Source organism: Triticum dicoccoides, chromosome 5B, assembly GCF_002162155.2.
Source record: "Triticum dicoccoides isolate Atlit2015 ecotype Zavitan chromosome 5B, WEW_v2.0, whole genome shotgun sequence".
NCBI classification, from domain to species: Eukaryota; Viridiplantae; Streptophyta; class Magnoliopsida; order Poales; family Poaceae; genus Triticum; species Triticum dicoccoides.
The window spans coordinates 692,893,474-692,906,393 of NC_041389.1; the positions used below are offsets into that span (position 1 = coordinate 692,893,474).

A 12,920-nucleotide genomic window follows, 5' to 3' on the forward strand; every position below is an offset into this window, starting at 1 on the left:
CAGAACTTGACCGGCCACTATCACAAATTCCTATCTACAAGCACGCCTATGTCCAGCCGCTCGATCCATCATGCGCGTGCTTGCCGCTTTTCGGCCGTGCTGCATCGCACAACACCACGGCATCGCACCTTGCACGCTACATCATACGGCAGCTAGCATCTCGCCCCGCTGACCTATGCTAGTGGTACGGCCAGTGGCACGTACGTTAGGGACCTCCAGTAGATATACCCCAAGTGCCTGTCTCAACATTCATTCCACCCTCCATCACCTGGATCGTACCCTCCTCGAGATAGACCCCAGATTTTCCTTATCAAAAAGGAAAAACTCAGAAGCTCAGAAACCACCTAAAAGCTAGCTATGTCCATGGTTATCTCCTCCGTTCTCCCAGCTCCTTGCTCTCTCCTCATGGCAACCTTGATGCTGCTCATCGTCCAGGCGCAAAGCTTCACCAGGCACTACAATTTCAATGTATGTGTACCACAGGTCTATGCATGCATGCGTTTCCGGCCGTACGCACGCTATCTTTTGCTTTCTCACATCAAGCTCATGATGCGTCTTCTCCAAACCTTGACCCCGGCATGCAGGTGCAAATGGCGAACGTGACGAGGCTGTGCGCCACCAAGAGCATCGTGACGGTGAACGGGGAGTACCCCGGACCGGCGCTCGTGGCGAGGGAAGGCGACCGCGTCGCCGTCCGCGTCACCAACCACGTCGCCACAACATGACGCTGCACTGGCACGGCGTCCGGCAGCTGCGGAACGGCTGGGCCGACGGGCCGGCGTACGTCACCCAGTGCCCGATCCGGACGGGCCAGACCTACGTCTACAACTTCACCGTCCTCGGGCAGCGTGGCACGCTGTGGTGGCACGCGCACATCTCCTGGCTACGCGCCACCGTCTATGGCGCCATTGTCATCCTCCCCAAGCACGGCGTGCTTACCCGTTCGCCGCGCCGCACATGGAGGTTCCGGTCATCTTCGGTGAATGGTGGAAGGCGGACACGGAGGCGGTGGTCAGCCAGGCGCTCCAGACGGGCGGATCCCCGAATGTCTCCGACGCTTTTACAATAAATGGGCTCCCTGGGCCGCTCTACAACTGCTCTGCCCAAGGTACGGACATGCTTGTGCTTGGTTAATCAAGTGTCTAAAAATAGGAGGAAAAAGTGTTACCTTTTGTTACTAAAATAATAATATAGATTTGGGTAATACCCTTTGGGTTCCTGGGTGTGTATACACCACATATGAGGGAAAAATAATAAATAAATAAAAGTCAAAAAAGTTGGAAGTTATTTTTAGAATAAACTTGACTTTCTTTTGCACTAGTATGTAAACTTCCGCGAACAAAAAGGCAGTGTTGACTTCAGGGCAAACAAAATAAAAACTATTGCTACTATATGTCACTATTCATACTATTTTGGTCAAAAAATTGTTTTTTTCTAAAAGAAGTCAACGAGGGTTTTACTTTTTGTAGATTTTTTTTACAAGTACAATGGAAGGTCAATTTTATTTTAAAAAACATTTTCATTTTTTTGACTTTTTATTTAGTTACTAAATATTTTTGCCATATAGGGTGTATATACACCCATCGACCAAAAGTTCCCCTCCATATAGATTTGTCCTAGGTCAAGTTCTATTAAGTTTGTAGAAAAAATGTAAATATTTACAATACCAAATATATATGACATAAAAATGTATTTCATGATGAATCTAATGGTCTTGATTTGGCATTGTAGATGTTGACAGATTTTTCTACAAACTTGATCAAAATTTGACTTGAAACAAAACTGCCATGCTTGCACGCTCTCTTTCAGTTTCTAAATGCAACAATGACATGACATATGGTAATAAGAAGTAATCTACTAGTAGATCTTAGTGACCCTACACCTTAACTGGGCTAGACTAAGCATGCTTTCTATTCTGCCTAGCCAATGTCATGGATTTGTAAAACGTGCAAACTAATATAGAGATGGCGTACATGATGACACACTACGCAGACACATTCAGACTGAAGGTGGAACCCGGGAAAACGTACATGCTGCGCCTCATCAATGCCGCGCTCGATGACGAACTCTTCTTCTCCGTCGCCAATCACACGCTCACCATCGTCGAGGTCGATGCCGTTTATGTCAAGCCCTTCACAGTCAAGACTCTGATCATCTCACCGGGCCAGACCACCAATGTACTCCTCACCACCAAGCCCTTGTACCCCAAGGCCAACTTCTACATGTTGGCCGCCTTCTACCTAGGGTACCAAAATCCTAGGGACCCCCTAAGGCCTAGCACCATCAACAACACCACCGTTGCCGGCATTCTCGAGTACCAAAATCCGGGTTCCCCCATAGCGCCAACCTCTGACAAAGACTTGCCACTGTTCAAGCCAACGCTCCCGCGGTTCAACGACACCGGCTTCGTCGCCAACTTCGCCTCCAAGCTCCGCAGCCTTGCCACGCCGGTCGTGCCGCGGTCGGTTGACAAGAAGTTCTTCTTCACGGTCGGCATGGGCACGTTCCCGTGCCCCATGGACGCGACGTGCCAAGGGCCCGTTAACGGGACGCGGTTCGCGGCAGCTGTGAACAACGTCTCCTTCGTACTCCCTTCCATGGCGCTCCTTCAGTCGCACTTCACCGGCATGTCGCGGGGCGTCTACGGGTCCGACTTTCCGGCCATGCCCCCGTTTCAGTTCAACTACACCGGGGCACCGCCGGACAACATGAACGTCGGCAAGGGGACCAAGGTTGCGGTGCTGCCATTCAACGCGTCGGTGGAGCTGGTGATGCAGGACACGAGCATCCTCGGCATCATCAGCCACCCCATGCACCTGCACGGCTTCAACTTCTTTGTGGTCGGGCAAGGATTCGGCAACTACGACCCCGTGAACGACCCCGCCAAGTTCAACCTCATCGACCCGGTAGAGAGGAACACCGTAGTGGTGCCGGCCGGAGGGTGGGTGGCCATTCGCTTCCTCGCCGATAATCCAGGTGAATAAGAGTTAAACACAACCCCGTGCTGATCGAAAGGATATTTCTATCCATGCTCTTACGTACGTATCATATGCAGGTGTATGGTTCATGCATTGCCATTTGGAGGTGCACGCCTCGTGGGGAATGAGAATGGCGTGGCTGGTGCTAGACGGGAGCCTTCCCAACCACAAGTTGATGCCCCCACCCACTGACCTCCCCGAATGCTAGTCGATCACACAGCATCAGAGCCGATGGGGTTTTCTATTTCGCCAATTTGTGATTCATGTCTTGTGCTGGAAGGTTCATTGTGGCAGTGTTTTGCAAGGTACCCAAACAGGGGTACAGTAATGTACGCGGATTTGTCTAGCAATCAAGGTTTTTTTTATTTCTCGTTTAAATTTTTACTGGGGTCCACCGACAAAACCCGGTTACCCAAGAATACCCGAATTCTCGGCGTTTTACCGCCCGGAGAATTTGAACGAATTTTGAATTCAAAATATTTCCATGTAAATGGATAAACATTCCAACTTATAACATGTAGGTATGTTACTGAGAGTTCTAGTCGCGGCTGAGGCTAGGAATTGATCCGCGACCGAACCGGTATGCTCCTTTCCAACACGATGATGCATGGTTTCATCTTGTTGAGATGTGCATACGCAACTTATTTGACCTGACACCGACATTTAGATTCAAAAATTTCGAAACAACGCGACCGGTAGCAACACTTCCTCGCCGCACCATGAGATATGGGTTTGCCGGACAAGTGCAGCATGTGATCGGTTTTGGTATTTGCCTAATGCGTGGACCGTGGATGTCAAAGTTGATCTTTACAGCATCTTCAACAACTGCCCTATTTTAGGTCACCAAAAGAGGTTGGAGTAAAAAATTTGGGCACCAGAAAGTGCTTTTTTTGGACACGAAGAAGTGGTGTCTCCAACAACTGCCCTATAGTAGGGCATTAAAATATGTAAACTCTCACATTGCATTGCATACTTCGGCAAAGTTCAAACTTACTCCATGCAAAGTTCAAACATACTTCATTACAACTCCATGCAAAGTTCAAACATAGTACTTCTAGACTACTACTAGCACTACGGACACACTACTCGTTGTCAATGTTATCCCATTTGATGTCAGAACCCTCGTCACTCGAATGCAGTAGTCCATCCCGATCAATGACGTCTTTGGACTCAGACTACTCGATGTTGGCCACCACCTGTGAGGAAGGTCCTGCCTCGTCGTTGGTCTTTGCCTTCCCCTTCTTCTCTGCGTCCCTCTTCCAGTACCACTTGTGCTCGTACAGAACATACTACGGCTGCTCACTCGTGAACCTCGCCATTATCTCCGCATCCTTCGCTTTGACAACAATGTCGATCTTTGGCATTGTCAGGCGGGTCACAATGGTCACCTTCGGCCCCTGCAACGTGTCAATTTCGGGGAAGTTGGGCCTATCCAGCGGCAGACTGAGTTGCAACACCGCGACATCGTCGGTGCGGGCAGCAAGGTCCGCAATCTGGAAGGTACCCAACCAGTACCAATGGCCAGCGTGCTGGAACTCCATGCCGTGCCAGCCGGAGGGACGCAGCCGCATGCCATTGAAGCCGGCTTTGCTTTTCAGCTTCAGCGGCATCAGAACGGCAATGCTTGGAGCCCTTTTTTGGGCTGCCCAAAAGAAATTGCAAAAAATCCACAATAGGACAGCTATTGGAGACCATTTTTTCCTCCAAGTGTCCCAAAAACTGCTACAGCCCTACTTTAGGGTTGTGCGGATGCTCTTAGCGTATGCAGTAATCTTAAGAGGGTGTTTGGATACGTTTTAGTCCCATAACTAAAAGTAGTGGAACTAAAACTTGCTAGCCTCGTCCATGCTTGGATCCAAATACTAAAGCGACTAAAATCAAGTTAATGAGCATTTATTATCCTCCAAACCCTCCAATCCAGAACTCACCTGTGTTGAGGAGTTAAATGAGGAGAGAGAGGACTAATCCATATTTTAGTAGGGGTACCCCTGACTTAAAAAATTAGTCTCAAAACTAGTTTTAGCCCCTCTTTAGTCAGGGGTGCTTGGAACTTTAGCCTCTTAAAAAAACTATTTTTAGTCAGACTAAAATAGGCCAGCTTGAACTGGTCTTTAGCATTTAATAGTAGCTAGCTGAATTTCCATGTGTTCCATGCCACCAAAAAAACGAACTTATATAAAAGAACACTGATCAAGACAAAATCGTAAGCATCAGCGTAACATTGGGCTTATGTCTACATTGGGACAAATATAGCCTTACACTCGCCTCCCCTATACAAGCAATCACATCACTCCACTCAAGTTTCTTTCCTTGACACACATTTAGTAGTATGTTTATCTTAGTCAAACTTGCTTAACTTGGATTAAATCCATAGAAAAAATGGGGGAGGTTTTCTGGAACATGGTTCTAGGTGCACCCCATATGGGATTTAATTTAGAAAATATTTTACAAATTAGACAAAATTGAAACTTTTTGGTGGCAAACATGGTCGAGTGTCCTACTCAAGTATGAAGTTTCACCAAAAAAAAAAGACCTTAGTGTTCTTCTGGGCGAAAAATTGTCTTTGTTAGATGGCAAGTAGGATGCACACCCCACTAGTCTATTTCGAGAGCCTTCATAGAGTTATTTACCCAAAACCACCACACTTAGGGCTAGGGTAACAGCTCAGTACCAGATTTGAGCCACATCACAAAAAAACACCAACTATGTGCATAATGACTAACGAAGAGCACTGATTGTCTGATAAGCTCACGAAAACAGTGAAACTGACAAGTTGGGCCCACCTGCCAGGCTGACGTGGCGTGCTTATGTGGACAATATGCTGAGTTGGGCGAGGGTCCCACCTGTAAATGACTCAAGTGTTTATCTTTTTTCCATTTTTCCTTTTTCTCCTGGGTATTTTCCTCCTGGACATTTCAACAAACAGGTAATGCGCATCAGCGCACTGCATGCCGCTAGCGCCGCTCGCCGCCCTTGCTAGCCGACGGTCACCCGAGACCTGGCCGCGCCCGCCGGGAGGCACTAGCCGTGCTCGTGCTTGCGTCGCCCGCCCATTGGCCTTGGCCGCGCCCGTGCACGCGTGCACCATGGTGGAGCGCCATGGTCGCGCCCGTGCTCGCGGTGACCGCCAAAAGGCCCTGGACGGGGGTGCACCGTGGTGGAGCGTGCTGGTCACACCCGTGCTCAAGGCGCGGCCCTTGCCGCATGCGAGTCATGGAGCGCCATGGCCACGGCCACGCTCGCGGCGGTGCCCCGTGGTAGCCTCACAGACCGAAGCGCGCCGAATCCCTTTGGACTCGGAGAGGTGCTCGGCATCGAGACGCCTACCAGCACACACGGCCGTGCCTTTGACTCTGGCGCCGGTGAAGCCCTCCGTGTGGCGGCGCGGCCCTGGACGCTAGCCACAGCAGCTTGGCAGTGGTGTGGGTGGTGGGGCAGACTAGAGCTGGAGGTGCGGCTGGGGTTGGATCCCGTCCGGGGCAGTGGCTTGTGGCGGCGAGTTGTAGGTGCCTGGGGCGGCGGGTGGTAGATGGCTAGGGCGACAGGGAGGCTCTCTGGTGGTGGGGTGGCTCGCCGGGGTAAGGCTCCGACGGCGGCGCTGGATATTGTTGGTTGGTGGGGAAGAAGATGCTTGGAGAGAGAGAGAGAGAGGGGGGGGGGAGGGAGGCCGACAGGTCGGCCTTTGGCCACCTCAGCAAATTATCCATGTAGGCATGCCACATCGGCCCGACAGGTGGGTCCCACCTGTCGGTTTCGCTGTTTTCACGGCCAAATCAGCCCGTCAGTGCTCCGTGTTACGTATTAGGCTCAGAACTGGTGATTTTTTGTGACATGGCTCAAATCTGGTACTAAGCTCTTACCCTAGCCCTAAATGTGGTGGTTTTGGGTAAATAACTCACTTTCATACACTTATAGATCTAGTGCATCCATTGCATGACAATTCCTACTCCTCATATTAATATCGACCGGAAGGCCTCACCATTGCCTAACGGTCAGTTGCTTTAGTGTGAGACTTCCTTAATTTTTGACTTCTCTTAATCCTTTAAATGTGATTCTACTTTGCTATCCAAAGTGCTAAAGGGTCTCAGCTCACGCTCAAGTATTGCGTTGGGATTTAGTAATTGGTTCGAGGTGAGCGTAGCTCAAGTGCCTGGTCATGTGCCTGGGTCGGCTCATGATTCAACTGTCTTTATATAAGGAAGACTTAGCATACGATGTTGTCCATGCTACACCTGTTTATTTTTGTTTTAGTGTGGAAACACGTCCTTTAACATCTTTATTCCTGAAAGGCGATGATTGTTTATGCTCATCTATTGTTTATTCAATGTTAAATTGATAGACTATTACCTTGAATCATTTTTATCATGAGTCCACAAACACCTTACATCATTTAAACAAGATTATGCTACGTAGCATTCCCACATCAAAAATTATCTTTGTGTATCATCTACTTGCTCGTCATTAAGCTTGGGGGTGTTGGTACGTCTCAAGCATATCTATAATTTTTAATTCTTTCGTGCTAATATAATATCATGTCTGAATACTTTTAATAGCAGTTTATATTATTATTTTGGATTAACCTGTTAATGTAGTGCCAAGAACCCATTGGTGTTTTCTACATATTTTTTACTTTTCAGAAAATCCATATCTCTAAGAAGGTCAAAGAAACTGAGGATTTAATGCGATTTTTCCAAGTCACGAAGAGTCCAAAAAGTGTTGGGACCTGCTCGGGGGCACCCATGGGCCCCAAGAGGGGCCCCTGGGCACCGCTTGTTTCTTCCGTCAAAAATCTCATATTTCCATAATCCCTCGGTACAAAAAAATCTTTTTTTTTCATCGCCGTAAGTTCTTGTACCGAGGAGATCCAATTTGGAGGCATGTTGGGGGAGATCCATTATTGGAGGCTTCTTCATCAACCTTGATGCCTCCATGATCATGTGTGAGTACTTTCATCGGTACCTTAGGGTCCATAGCAGTAGCTAGATTGCATCCTCTCTCCCTTGTGATTCAATATGAAGTTTGTGTGAGCTGCCTCACATGATCGGGATCAATCTGATGTAATCGGTGGTGTATTTGTTCGGATATGATGAATTTTCACTTTATGTATGATTTTTTTATTGAATTGTATTGAATGAAGTTCATTTCCTATATAATTAAGTAGCTATGTGTGCTCTCCGATTTATTTGTCTACTTTGGCCAAGTTTAATGGGTACTTCTTCAGAGGGAGTGATGCATAGTACTGAGTTCAATCTTGCGGTAATCTATCCTAGTGACAGAAAGGGAACAGAGACATATTGTATTGTTACCACTAAGGATAAAACGGTTGTTTCTTTATCACACTTGGACGATAGTTTTACTATCTATATTATGTCATCATGCTTATTGCAATGCTCTCTTTGTCATAAACTTAGTACTTCGAGATGCAATGGTGGATTGCGGTCTTGGGATGGAGTATTAGTTGTAGATGCAGTTGGATTAACGGTCTACATATCATGGACATAATGCATATATGAGATTATACCATGAATGATCATAGTCATAAATATAAATATTATAATTTAATCACTGCCCAACTTAATTTTTTTCCACACCACATTTAACTGCTTCGAAAGGTTCTACTAGTGAAACTTTATTGATCAAGCACCAATATTACAAAGGGTCTTCCGGATGCAATCTAGAGTGGAATGAAAAACAGAAAGACCACTAGGGTAGTAGAGTTGATACACGATTTAGCTCAAACATGAGCCAGAAGCAAATACTGAAATGAACCATCTCACAATAGTAATATTTATAATTATTCTAACAATGATATCAATCTAAATATTCATAATGCACTCATCAAAAATATTTATGATTTATCGATTGATATATTTATGGTCTAAACAAGAAATTTTTGACTGATGCTATCTAGAAACTAGTGTATCTCTGAATGGAGATATATACTCATCATGAATTAGCACCAAATATAGTCTTGGCCTAACTAGAGTAGCTTATCATGAATTAAGTACTAGCACTCTGCAGGAAAATTTTGGCAGTCAATTAATGCTGAGTAGATCATCATAAATTAAGTACAAGTAGCAATCTATAGGAAAACTTGGCAGTCAATTAATGCCCGTAAACTCCGCCTTGAATGGCCACAAGCTAGCATTACAAGTGTTCTCTTGCTATATATTGAACAGGAACCAAAGGACATCCATCATCATCCATCTTGCTAGACAGACGATCTCCTATACTTAACAACAAGCAAGAACGGCACTCCACCCCATCTCCTGGTCTGCATACTTCGTCCTCGTCCTCGTCCTCGCTTCTACCTCCCTCGCTGCCTCTGGCTATGACTGTAGTAGATCCTTGAGGGCAGTGACTTCGCAATGCAAGTACGAGCTCACAAGGGTTATATCTACCGGAGACAAGAGGCTTATTGGGCTTGAGTGTTGCCGGCAACTTGGTTGTGTGAATGAAACAACATGTTCCCCCCTGGTCAACATGATTTGTCCGTATCATCAGTGCCCACGGTTACCTTCAGTGGCATAGGTGCACTTGAGTAGGCCTCTACCTCCTCTACATGCACATGGAAGGTAATAAATCTGAATAATCTATATGTGTGTGCATGGTTGCGTTTTCTTAAATGAATGAAAAGTTTTCGAGTAAAGTACATAGAACCATCACAATAGTGGTGCGATTAGCAGAAAATCACCACTTTACAAAACATTGCATGTCTCACCGTGTCGAAAAATTGACAGTGGCAAAAAACACTGACGCCAAATGCTAAGCGTTTTGATGACGTCACTAACTATTTAGGCCCCCCGTCAGGCTAAGTTGGAAAAAAAACTGCCACATAGACACTTGGACCTAGTCTTCTTCTTCTTCATTCTCTTTTCTCTCTTTGTAGGATTATGACAAACAACTCACATACATTGGTGACCGCGGCCATGCCTACTTCCAGGGCTGACCCTAGGCCATGGCAAAAGGTGCGGCAGCCTAGGACCCATTATAAGTAAGGGCCCAATATATCTACATGTTTAAATAAATTACAAAAACTTGTTTTGCAAATAAAAAATCAACATGGGCAGGGGACATATGCCCCCCCCCTCCTGGTCGCACTTCACCATGTTGTATTTATTTAATAGTATTTATAGTTAGTACATTATAATCATTATTTGCATCATATAATCACACATAGACGGTGCATTGAGACTTTATTTACAACTAAAATTATGTTTTTATGTTAACACCTTTATATTTTTCATGATATACAATATATGTTGAAAGGATATTTGTTACTATGTTAATGTTTATTGTGCCTCAGTCGCACTAGGGTCTCCATAATGCTAGGGTCGGCCCTGCCTAAATATCACCTTTCCATCAAAGTTGACGCAAAGTATGACCAAAATGAAATGGAAAACGTTTCGTTCCTTCTCTCTCAGTCACTGGCCTCACTGGGTGCATCGCACTGTCTTCTCTCCCGATGCTAGCAGGTTTCTACCAATAATCCTACACCTACGAACCCACTATGTAATCCTACGTAAACTTCCAATCCAATAATATCCCCCCCCCCTGATTTTCAGGGGGTGGACCTCTTCCACCCCTCCCGATCCAATAGTATTGATCCACGTTGATGTTTACGTAAAACAAGTAAGAGAAATTACGTAGGTCTAGCATTACCCAGGTTTCTACTGATCCGTGCAATCCCATGGACGAGTTGCGCATTCCATGAGAACTGCTCCAAGCACTTGAGCCTACGTGCTAAACTAGCTAACCAGAAACAGAAAATGACTTAACAGAAAAGGATTGAGCTACCCCGGCAACCAAAAAACGGCTGCCACGGCAACCGGTCCAGTGACACTGTTGGGTTATTCAACATTTCTCCCCCTGAGCCAGTAGCGGCTTGATCATTTCACTTCGACAATGTGGATGTTCTTGCGAAGCTGGTGAAGACGTGCTTGGCTTGGCCCAGAGCCTTGGTGAAGATGTCCACGAGCTACTCGTCGGAGCTGACGAACTGGACGGTTACTGATTCGTCGTCGATGAAGTCACGGATGAAGTGATAACGCACATCGATGTGCTTGCTCCTATCGTGGAAGACATGAGTCTTGCAAAGTTAAATTGCAGACTTGTTGTCCACGTGCAGACGGGCGATATATGGATCCGTCTTTAGCAGATCACCAAGAAGCCAACCGAGCCACACACCTTGGCACGCCGCCATCGCCGTTTCTGCTTCTGGCACTGCTAAGACACCATGCAGTTTCTCAAGAAGAAAAGTATGCTCGATGTGCTCTTCGGCCGTCGACGTTACCTGCCATATCATCATCGTTGTAGTCAATCAACTGAGTGTTGATGGCTATGGTGGTGGAGCTGCATCCGACCTCGGGCGTGCCCGCATGGTCAGTCTTCCCTGCACTAGCTCACCATGCCGACAACAAAGCTGATGTCCGGGCGGGTTGTGCACCGGGTATCTCTAATTTGTCGTTGTCAGTTATCGGACCACAATGGAAAACTGATGTGTGGTTAGAGAGCGAGCAACATTAATAGAGTCGAGGAGGAGCAAACATGAAGGGTGAAATTAAAGAGAATGGATTTGGATTTGTGGATGGAGAAGAAAACAACATGTTTGGTTGGAGGGAGAAAATCGGGGGGTGTACGTAAATATGACAAGCAAATTACTCATAAATTATGTATCTATACAAATGATTGAAAAGTGAGGAGTTAATTTACAAACAAAATATTATGAAAATCTAACAGATTATTCAAAGTGTCATTACCATCTTCTACATTCCATAATCGTGTCAATGGAATTGGTATAACACATCCTCCGGGTTTGCAGTGTTCAAAGGGAGTAAACACCAAAATTATAACATGTTAACAAATCATCATGTTGCATATATTGTACTATTTTCCCTTCATGATTTTTCCCTAATGATTTCTCGTAAAAGATTTTAAATGATACTCCCTCCGTCCCATAATATAAGAGCGTTTTTTACACTAGAGTAGTGTCAAAAACCCTCTTGCATTATGGGACGGAGGGAGTACAATATAGATACAAGCTGTTCACATATGTTATATTAGTTTTTTCCTTACATTTTTTCCGCTGGATTTTAGAGGAGTTTTCAATAGCATATCAGATCGCATTCTTTACCCTTATGAGTTTCCTAACAAATTTTCTAATAATGGTTTTTAGCAAGTTTTTCCCCATCGAGGTTTATAAAGGAAAATATACATAGCATATTTATTGTTCTCTACACTAACCAATGAGTTTTCTCCCTTCTCAAAGGTTTTCTCATTTGAGCTACCAAGGAGACAATAACCATTATATGTTGCATCATTCTTTCTTATTATTTTTTCACTGGGTTGAAAGAAGTTTTAGCAACGTGTCTGTCCAATTCACCATAATTTTTTCCCACTAGGTTTTTGGAGGAGAATTTCGAGACTATACAAAGGATTTCTTAAAATGAAAGGTGAATATACAATAAGCTTTTAATGATGGATTGTTCAAGAAGCGGTGTTGTACAAGGAGAAGTGTTCTATAATGTACATATGCATCCCTTCTTTCTCTCTCACAATATGTAACGGGCATCTCTCTGTGGCGTCCCCTTTGCATCAATGAAATCCAACACGGTTCTGTCAATTACTTTCTGTTCTTCATAATAAGAATGAAAGGTTGGATTCTCCATTGATGCGGATGTGGATGTGGACAGAATCGCCCCTGTTGGTAGAATCTGCATTGAGGCATATCCATCTCCCCCATAATATAAATTGCACATTTAATTTGTCAATGTCAGTTGTCGGACCACAATGGAGAATTGATATGTGGTTGGAAACCGAGTGACATTAAACATGAAGAGAGAAACAAACAAAAATGAATATGTATTTGTGGATGGAGAAGAAAACGTCGGGATAGCTAGGAGGAAGAAAACCGGGGGTGTGCAGGTTGAAAACAACATGTTC

General features: G+C 45.4%; 1 pseudogene; it reads left to right on the forward strand.

Moving 5' to 3' along the window:
- Positions 1-273: 273 nt before the first annotated feature.
- Positions 274-3,324, forward strand: LOC119306685 (annotated as a pseudogene).
- The last annotated feature ends 9,596 nt before the right edge of the window (positions 3,325-12,920 follow it).